The sequence below is a fragment of the Rhipicephalus sanguineus genome, chromosome 4 (assembly GCF_013339695.2).
Source record: "Rhipicephalus sanguineus isolate Rsan-2018 chromosome 4, BIME_Rsan_1.4, whole genome shotgun sequence".
Lineage (NCBI taxonomy): Eukaryota > Metazoa > Arthropoda > Arachnida > Ixodida > Ixodidae > Rhipicephalus > Rhipicephalus sanguineus.
In genome coordinates, this window is record NC_051179.1 from 141,113,957 (window position 1) to 141,124,325 (window position 10,369).

Consider the following 10,369-nt stretch of genomic DNA (forward strand, 5'->3'; position numbering starts at 1 on the left):
TGAGAAAAACACCTATTTTCATTATTTATTTTTGGCATAACCACCTACATCACCAAAATTTCGGGGGGGGGGGGAGTGGCCCGGGCCACTGCACCCCCAAACCAAGCCCTTAGCCGGGGGGGGGTGGAGTGGCCGGGGGGGGTGGTGGAGCCCTTAGCCGGGGGGGGGTGGAGTGGCACCCCCAAACCAAGCCCTTAGCCGCCCCGCCCCCCCCCCCCCCGGCTAAGGGCTTGGTTGAGACAATGTGAAATTCAGTGCCTATGGAAAATTGCCTGAAACGGCTCGTTGGGACGCTCATGAGTAAAACGGAGCATTCAGTAAAACAACGTTTATCGAATCCCCTTCCTAACATCTTTAAGATGGCTCTTCCATTTTTATAATGCTAACTCAATTTCGCTATTTTCTTAAGCGGTAAGTAGAATATTTTGTACTGTATACTCAAGGCACGCCCACATAATAATATATTTGTTTTCAAAATCACCTTGGCAACGTGTAAATGTGTAAACAGTAGTAGAAATAAAGCAGACAGAACAATAAAACAGCAATCTTTTTTTGGGAGCGCGATACAAAAGACATACTGCAGGGACCAGACCGGAAAAACAGTGCAGAGACTTAGGTAATGTATGTGACGCAAAATTACAGCTAAGAAAGGACTTGTACCTTGTGCTAATAATGAAATTATGATTTCATAAATTCTTTGAATAAATGCAGATGGAAGTGAAAAATACCGTACGCCAAGAAATTTTCTGTTAGGTAAACGCTTGCTCTATTAGATCTAGCATCAGTACTTGTGGTGCTAAAGTTGTTAGAATCTTATTTGCATATATAAGTTAATTTATTGCATGCAAGTCAAACTTATATCCTCGAGATCTTTTAAATCGCTGATATGTAAAATCCACGCGACGCAAAGCAACGCCATTCTTGCACGCATCACATTTCGTTACGGATCAAGACGCAAAAGAGTCTGCAATAACGACACTGTAACAACATCAGATTTTGCGCGATAGACGCCACACGTAGTGGAGTACGCGGCGCAGGACAGTGGTTATGAGCAAGTGTAGCGGCATTAGAGCAAGTAAAAAATGCCAGGCCTGCGCTGAAACCGCAGCACAGTCACAGCGAAAGCTGGAAGAGCGGCGTTTCTAGAGCCCGTTAAGCTCTCTTGGGGCTACAATACAATTACACTAGAAAGGTACCCACTACGTCATAAATCACAATTTTTGTGAAGTTGGGAAGCACCTACTAGGCCATTATTCGTCATTCTGCGGAGAAGCGAGGCACCAGCTACACGTCTGTAAGGCATTATGTGCACTTTGTTGACGCGACGACTGATGACGATGAAGGAATTATGGCTCAGCCCTTTGTAAAGGGTTGGAATCTTTAAACGGCCCACCAGTTATGTAATTTGCATTGGGTGACGCCCGGTCGCTATTTCCCTCTCCCGTCATGCTGTAAACATACGTTGACGTGAGAGAGAGACGGGGGGGGGGCGAAGAACTTTACTGAGACCCCGATGAAATGAATCATGCGCTTATGAGCTTCCTTGACAACCAATACAAGTGCACTTGCGAGGAACCCACTACGCTATAAATCATTGTAATTTTACTGAGACCCCGAGGAAGTGGATCGTGCGCTTATGGGCTTCCTTGGCAACCAGTACAAATGCACTTGCGAGGAACCCACTACGCTATAAATCATTGTAATTTTTGAGATGTAGGGCAGCAGGCACTGTGCCATTTTTCGTCATTCTACGGAGAGCGTTGGCCTGCTAAACCCATGTAAGGCATTATGCGCACTCTGTTGATGCTGTGCCTAGAGACGATGAAGAATTATGGCAGAGTCCTTTGTAATGGGTTGGAAGCATTCAACAACGTACTCGTTGCGCAATTCGCATTGTGTGACGCCTGGTTACAAAATTCGCGTTGTGCGACACTTGGTGCTTATTTTACCCTTCTACCACGCTATATTGCATATGCTAATGTGGTTCCTTCCCGACATGAAGCCTCTATAGGACTTTTTGCAAAGCAGTTTCAAGCACCGGCATGGCTCAGAGGTTGAATACTGGGCTCCCACGCAGAGGGCCCAGGTTCGAACCTCGTTCCATCCTGGAATTTTTTTCTTATTTCCCTTTTTTTTCTTATTTGGAGCGATACTGGTTACGGACACCGGCGGCGGCGGCAGCGGCGGCGGCGTACAACTACGGCGCCAAAAACGGCCGGTGAAATGAACTCATAACAGCTTTCGCTGTAAAATAAAAGAAATCGAGAAAACAAAAGGTACGTGGGCTGGGCGTAGACGTCCGCGTGCTTGTCTTCCTGAACTACCCTCACTGAACGACTCTGGCGTAAGAATAACGTCACTGCCCTTAGACTTATTCAGATCGCTTAGTGGCACCAGTACCAGCTTGAGAAGCGGAGTTTGGCGAGCGATTATTGTTTCGCACGGCTGTGTTGCGATAGAAGTATCTTGTATCTTAAAATACACGATACATCATCGAGTGTATCGGAAATACAGATACAGATACTCGACTTTCGAGACGTATCGCGATACAGATACAAGATACCCAAAGTGTATCTAAGATAGTATCTAAGATACATGTATCTTCGATACTGCCCAGCACTGTGTATTGCGAACATAAGTGACAGGTGGTAACATGAAAACCATGATATGTCATGTATGGCATGACTTACATGACATACTCATGGTGCACTCGCGGGCATTTCGCTCGTTTGATATACACCAAAATTGGTATTGCGCGATGTGACTGTATGGCGAACATAACTGAGAGGTCTTAACATGCGAAACATGTTATGCATGTCATGTACGGTATGATTTACATGACACTGTCATGGTGCGCTTCCGGCCGTTTTGTTAGCTGGGTATATACCAAAATTGGTATGGCATGACACGATTGCGTGATGAACATAATTGAGAGTTCATGCATTGTATATACCAGAATATTGGCATAGTATATACCAGGTTTTTGCATGCATGCGTGCATAGCAAACATGCCATATATGGTGAACTAGATGCCATGGCATGAATGATTTCATTTGGCTCAAAGACAAACAAAGCGATGTATACAGCTCTTTGCTGGCTGCTTCGCATTACATCGATTCCCATAGTGCGTGGGATCTGCCGGATTTTTTACAGTTTGGAGATAATTGCGACAAGTCACAAGGTCCTGTTTGCCTGATCGACCTCATCACATGGCCGCTGCAAAGCACCCACAGAATGTCAGTGATGCTCTGGCTGTCCCTTTTGCAGACAGACAACCAGATCAAAAGAAGTTGATTGAACAGCATCTGCATGATGGCACGCTTCTGAAGTGTTTTGACGCATTGGGAAAACGGTTTACCTCACGTACTGGACATGAATCCGAATTCATTGTTGAAAAGGATGACCTGTACACATAGATCGTATTTCTTTCAGGAAAGAAAGTGAAACAGTTGGCAGTACGCAGAACATAAACGCTGACCGTACTCAAGCTCGGGCATGAAGGTATCATGACAGGACACCAAGGAATTAAGAGGACTACAGATAAGGTGACCGCCGAGGTCTACTGGCTGGTTATGAGCGAAGATATAATCAAAAGATTCATCAAAGCTTGCGATATTTGTCAGAGGACGATTCCGAAACACCTTCCGAAACACGATTCCGAAACACGGGCCCATTTAGGAAACGTGCGCATTATTGATGCTTTATTTGAGAGAGCTGGGATTGATATAATAGGACCTTAGAGGCCTTCTTCTGCTAGTGGAAACAAATATATTTTAGCGATGGTCGATTTTGCTACCCCATATGCTGACGCCGTAGCTCTGCCGATTATAGAATCCAAAAGCGTGGCAGAAGCGTTATCACAAGTATTTTCGAGGGTTGGCTTAACTCGCGATATATTGAGTGACCAGCGCAGGACATTTACGTCGGAGCTAATGGCAGAAATTAGCCGCCTGCTGTCCATCCGCCAAATAACTACCACACCGTATGGCCACGCCCGCTTCTTCTTTTATTTTGATGTATTCGGGTTTGACCCTCAAAGACGGCTAGCAACGCTCGACGCAGACCGCACCGCAGCGTTTGAGAAGCTTTGCGACTGTAGTAGATCACTTTGTTAAGATTGCGCGCAGGACGCAAGTAGTCTAGATTATGCCAGAGCTTGCGCGACCACCAGTGATAAGACTGGTTAGTTCGATGCGCGATGTACAAAAACGGCGCTTCCAAGCCATGATCAATTTTTTCGATGGCCGACGCTCTGTTCGCCGCTATCAGTGTAGAGTGTGTATTGCTGTAGTTTGACTTTCAGTTGTCCGGCCACAAATAAAGAGTTTCATCTTGGACACGCCGACTGCTGCCTTCGTCGACGTCACGACCCCGTGACAATATCATCGAATGTGCAATGGCCTTGAGGAGTGATTCAATGGCACGCTGAAACGAATGCCTTGCCCTTTTTGTCAAGAGCAGCTGAAGAAGTGGGGCAGATATCTGACTCTTCTTCTCTTCGCGTATCGGGAGGCTCCACAAGCCAGTTTAGGATCTCTCTCTTCGAGTTGTTATACGCACGAGCGAGGTGATATGACAGTGTTGACAGAACTCTGAACAAAATACGCACTGGACACGGAAACCAGAACTACGTACGAGTATGTTGTTGACTTAGGGAACCGTCTTGAAGAGATGTGTAAAATGACACGAGAAGTTGAAATAAGTGAAAAGCAGCCAAAAGTTTTGCTACAATGCAAAGAGCCGTCTGCGTGAGCTCAAACCTGGTGACAGAGTACTGATACTGTTGCTCACAAAAAATGACAGCTATTACTTCAAAGGACAGGGCCCTTCATGATCACTGAACGAAAAAGTGAAGTTGACTACTTAGTTGGCCTGGACACGAAAAAGCGCTTGTTCCACATCAATCTACTAAGCGTTACGAGGATCGAGACACGGTCTTTCGCAGGCGAACTTCAGCAACCTGTGCAGTAAAAGCTGAAGAAGTCAAAGAATCAGAAATTTAAGACATTCCTTTTGTGCTGCTAGCGAAGACACAGAACTACGTTCATAATTGAAAATTTTGTTGAAGCGCACTAAAAAACAGACGGACAGAAGAGACTGACAAGGACAGCGCTTTAGTGCGCTTCAACAAAATTTTCAATTATGAACGTAATCCAACTGGCCCAACTTGCCATCTTGCCACAGAACTACGCTCATGCAGAAATTTGTCAGGAAGTAACACCTGCACAAGTGCACTCGCTAAGCGGGCTCGATGCGTCACTTCAAGATATATTTTTTATTCAGCCAGGCCTAACTGATCTTGAAGTATGTCGTTTACAATTGACGACACAGTCACCTATTCAGGTGAAACTATATTCAATACCTTTTGCAGTTCAGAAGGCAGCAGATAAAAAGATTGATGACATGCTTTAGCAAGGCATTAAGAAAAGTCAGTGTCGCAATATCCGTCACCTATCGTTGTGGTGCAAAAAGCCAGGTAATACAATTCGACTTTGCTCCGATTTCCGACAAGCGAACAAAAATACTGCGCGATTACTGTGAACCAATATCCCGCAGAGACACTATATTCGGGAATGTGACCAAGAAGAAATACTTTTCAAAGGTAGATTTTACGAAGGGGTACTGGCAAATCCCCATGTCGTAGGAGTCTAAGCCCATCACGGCTTTTTCCACGCCATCAGGCCTATACCAGTTTAGATAAATGCCCTTCGGTCTAAAGACGGCACCAGCAGTACTCACAAAACTCGTCAGGAAGGTAGTAGATGGCCTACTAAGCATATTTAATTACTTCGATGACTTGTTAGCGGTGACCGACACATGGGATCAAGAGTTTTTTTTTTTACTCGCATGCTATTCTCGCGAGTCAAACGCGCCAACCTCACAATCAAATCTTCAAAAACGCAACTCGGCTTTAGTTCGATACAGTGTCTTGGTCATTAAGTACGATATGGCACAATGAAGCTGTTGAATCACACAGTAGAAAAAATCAAAAACGCCCAGCCTCCACAGACAAAAAAAAATACGTACAGTCCTTTTTAGGTCCTGCAGGGTATTATCGAGATTTTATACCTGAGTATGGCTAGCTCACATACCCTTTGACGGAACTTTGAAAGAAACGCGCACCCAATCAAACTGGTAGCGCAAGCGAACATCAAACCGCTTTTGATAGAGTGAAAAGCGCACTTGAAAGGAACCATGTATTAAAGGCTCCTGATTTTACACTTGAGTTCGTTCTGAGAACGGACCCATCAGAGCAATGTTTAGGGGCTGTGCTTCTCCAAGAACATGACGCAATATTACATCCAGTAACATACGCCACTCGAAAGCTGTTGCCACGAGAGGTGCATACTCCGCTGTAGAACCTGAATGTCTAGTGGTAGTATGGGCAATCAAGAAATTTCATGTATTCTTGTATGATCATCATTTCATATTGGAAACAGGCCACCGGCCCCTGCAATACATAAATTCAAACAGGTCTTCACTACGCGCATTCTCCGTTGAAGCTTGCTTCTGACCGGATATGGTTTTCCTGTACGTTATATCCCTGGAGCCACCAACGTGGGTGCCGACTACTAGAGTCGCAGGTGATGTGAGCCTGCATGTGATCATACATAGGTAAGCACCAAATTGGTAGTCTCTTCGGGTGAGATAACTAGTTTTGCGCAATGTGCATATATGTTAAGATTGCACAAACATTGTGTTACTCATGAGTAACATCACGACGACGGGTGTTTATCTCTCTACGGTGCGTTGTTGTTTGTGTGTGTCTATTTCTACGGAACAATGCCATAGCATGCGATTTCACAGCGAAGTGTTCCCCTCGAACACTTCTCGAAATGGGGGCTAATGTGGTGAAGTGCATCGGCGCCACAAAGACGAGGACGACGAAGTGGCTACAGAAACGCGCAAGCACGCGCCAAGCAGCACTACTGGCCTCGCATGGCAGACACTGTGCTGCACGGGCCACGTGGGCAAAGAAAAAAAAAAGGAAGAAATAGAACAGGCCACATAAGTCAAGCTGACGGAGCAAGGATCTGGAGCAGAAAAGACGCGTTGGCGTGGTCGGATGTGAACGTTCGGGAGGCCAACATCTGTCGGAGGTACCTGGTGGGGCGCCAACGCCCGAGGGACATCGCAAACGGCGCGTCTCCTGTTACTGGCGCCCAGCAGACTAGACGCAGAAGAACCGGAGAGAACTCGTCGAACGATTCTGTGATGGAGAACGCCACGGCAGCTTCGTCCAACAGCAAACTATGGGCGTTATATATTGCTTGAACTCTTATGTAGAGGCAGCTTGGGTGTATATTATATGCAGTTGTAGTCTGTTATCATTGTCGTTTGTGCGTTTTGTGTTCGAATATATGTTTGTGTGCCGTGCCACGGTGTCCTCTTCTTGGTTGCCCTTGGAGTCGTCTCTAACGCACGTAACTAAGCCCCCGAGTCTACTTCGTTACACCGGTCATGGCCGCTTTAACGGCAATTGCATTCTCGACAGGAGTGACGCGTTCAGATTCTCAATGAAACTGTTCATTTTGGAGGCGCATCCATTGTTCTCTGCAGCACTCCATAGCCCGTCAGCGAATGAACCGTGCAATCCTCTTTTGCAGAGCCTGACCTTCATTCTACCCCATACGTCCTCAATGATGTTAAGGTTTGCCCCTTTGGCGACCCATCTGCGACACCACTCCCCTCGCATGTTTAGAAGTTTCTGAACAGCCTTCGCGGTGTGGACAGGTGACAGGTCTTGTTGGAACAGGAAGTCTCCATCAGGAAAAGGCATGTCCAACGCGTAAGAAATCACAACATAATGAAGGATGTCGCAATACCTTGCCGATGTCAGCGGTCCTTCAATACGATGCAAAACGCCAAGTTCATCTCGGGACAGCAGTACGACCTCTCAGTGCGAATTCCTGCATGTAAAGAGGGTCGCAGCGGGCATTGACAGGGCGCCGCACGCGTTGCTTTTGGTCCCAGGGTGTTGTGAAGGTAGAGTCATCGTAAAAAAAGTACGGTGTTTCAATCGTCCGTTGCCCAGGAGACGTTTTCGGTCGCGAAGACGCACTCTGTCTTGTTTGCCTCGGAGAGGTGCAGATTATGGGCCGCGAAGTGGCTCTTGAGTTTTCTTTCTGCTAGTCTTTATTCTCGACGCGCTTGCAAGCACACCAGCGGCAGCACCGATCTCTTTGGCAGCGCTGAAAGGGCTTGCCTGCGCGATGTCAAGGATAGTCTTGAGCAGCAGTCATTGCACGCGGGCGCCGTTTATGAGGAACGTCGCGGATGCGGCCTTCATCCCTACCAGTTTGGATGATGCGATTGACAGTCTTAACCTCACCGCCATGTCTGCTATTTGGCGTTGAGTATATTAAAGACGATAGTCTTTCTTGGGGAACCTAAACGCCTAAATTTTGGTCTGTCTTTCTGTCTGTCTGTCTTTCTGTTTGTCGGCACGTCCCTCGATTCAGCCACCCGGCCAAAGTTGAACCACTTGCTTACCGCCCACCCATCTTGAACTGGTATGGCTGTTCATACTAGTGAATGTTGTCGATCAAAAAGTAAATATTACGCATATCTGAGGCGTAGCATCATTAGGTAAGTATTAGGTGGTGTGTTCGTTTAATAGAAGATACATAGATACGCAGTTTTAAATACCTTGATGGTATGCGTTTAACGTTGAGACAGTAACGCTGAAGCGATCAGCGGTCCAAGCCGAGCAAGCGCGAGCGCCAACAACAACCGTCTTCGTCTTCTTCTTTCGCAGGCGTTCTTGTCTGCGCCTTACCATGTTACAAATCACTCCCCCGCGGAAAAGGAGCCATCCTGGCGACCTAAGGAACAGGTACAACTGGTGGGTCATAATGCGGCTTCAGTCGATCGACGTGAACAGTCTCGCGGCCGCGACGACGGCGGTCCGTAGATGATTGAACAGGCTCAATCATATAGTTAATTGGGGATGCTTGACGTAGGAAGCGGTAGGGGCCTTCGTACTTAGGCAGTAGCTTTGTGGAAAGGCCAGGAGCGGAGGAGGGAACGCGAAGCCACACCAACGTTCCAGGCGAATACGACTGAGGAGGAAGGTTTTCGTCGTGACGGTCCTTCTGGCCCTACTCGCCCTACAATGTTACAACCCTAGTTTCTTAAGGTGCGCTGAAAATGCGACTGCGCTGAAACTTGTCTTCCTCCGTGCCCTCTGCACAAGCTCATGTTGTGTTTCGGTTTCGGTTCAGTATTGCATTGTACGAATGACAGGGGGCGCCGCTCTGGCATTCCTGTTTTACCCAGGCGACGTGTAAGTAAGAGAGTTTGTGGAGAGTACTCGTTGAGTGCGGACGTTTCTTCTCCTTCGGCGCATCGCGCCAAACAGCCTGTTTGGGCTGGCCGGCGTCCCCACCGGTCGCGTTGGTCACCGCCGGTCTTCGCCTGCCGCTGCGCCGGGACTACCAGCCCGCAACACAGCACTCATGTTTCCCGACGTATTGCCAGATGGCATCCATATCTCACGCAGCGCCTCTTCTATCGTCTTTAGACGACATTTGCAGCGAAGCACGCAGATACACGGCCAATTTTTTCTTCAGGGACAGTTAAGCTATGTGCAGGCGCTCAGTGTGTGGCAGACGGGACGTTTTCCAAAGTAAAGAACATATTACTATTTCATTCTGCGCACAACACATAGCCACACTCACGCTATTGGATGCGCGGCGCATCAGTCCGGAATTCCCCTTCAAGTAAAGTCAGGCAAACACAAAGTGCCAGGTTAGATATCACTTATTTTGTGAAGCTTGACTTCTCGTGCACGAAGTTTGGACGTCAAGCCATGGCGGCAGTTATCATTCTCGAAGCTGGCATCAGAAGGCAAAACGAGGGCGGGCGTGAAAGCGAGTAGAGGCGATACGCACTCGGAGGAACAGCCAAACCCTGCCCTCACAACTCCTAAACATGTTACAATTGGCGGCACAGTCAACCTTACAGTGCGCTTGGCCACGCGCTCCCGCGTTGTTTCGGGTTGTTTCGACGAGGAAGTGGCGAAACCTTTGAAAAATGTGTGACATGCCTCATGCTCAAGCACATGAAGATTAGTGATGAGGTACAAGTAAAAGTGCATGTGAAATGTGTTGGCTGACCACGTAGCTGCAGCCGTCCGCGAAGACCCTGCCGATCCATCAATAGTTGTCCTTGTAATGGACCTAAGACCCTTCCTAAGAAGGCTGGGGGATTTATGGCAGCGCTTATGGGATAATAAAACACATAATAAGGCACATGTTTTGAAACCATATCATGGGTAATTGGTCGCCAATATCCATGACATACCGCGTAGAAGTCACGCATTGCAGGCTTAGAATATGCAATACACACAGCGCAAGCGCACATTTTT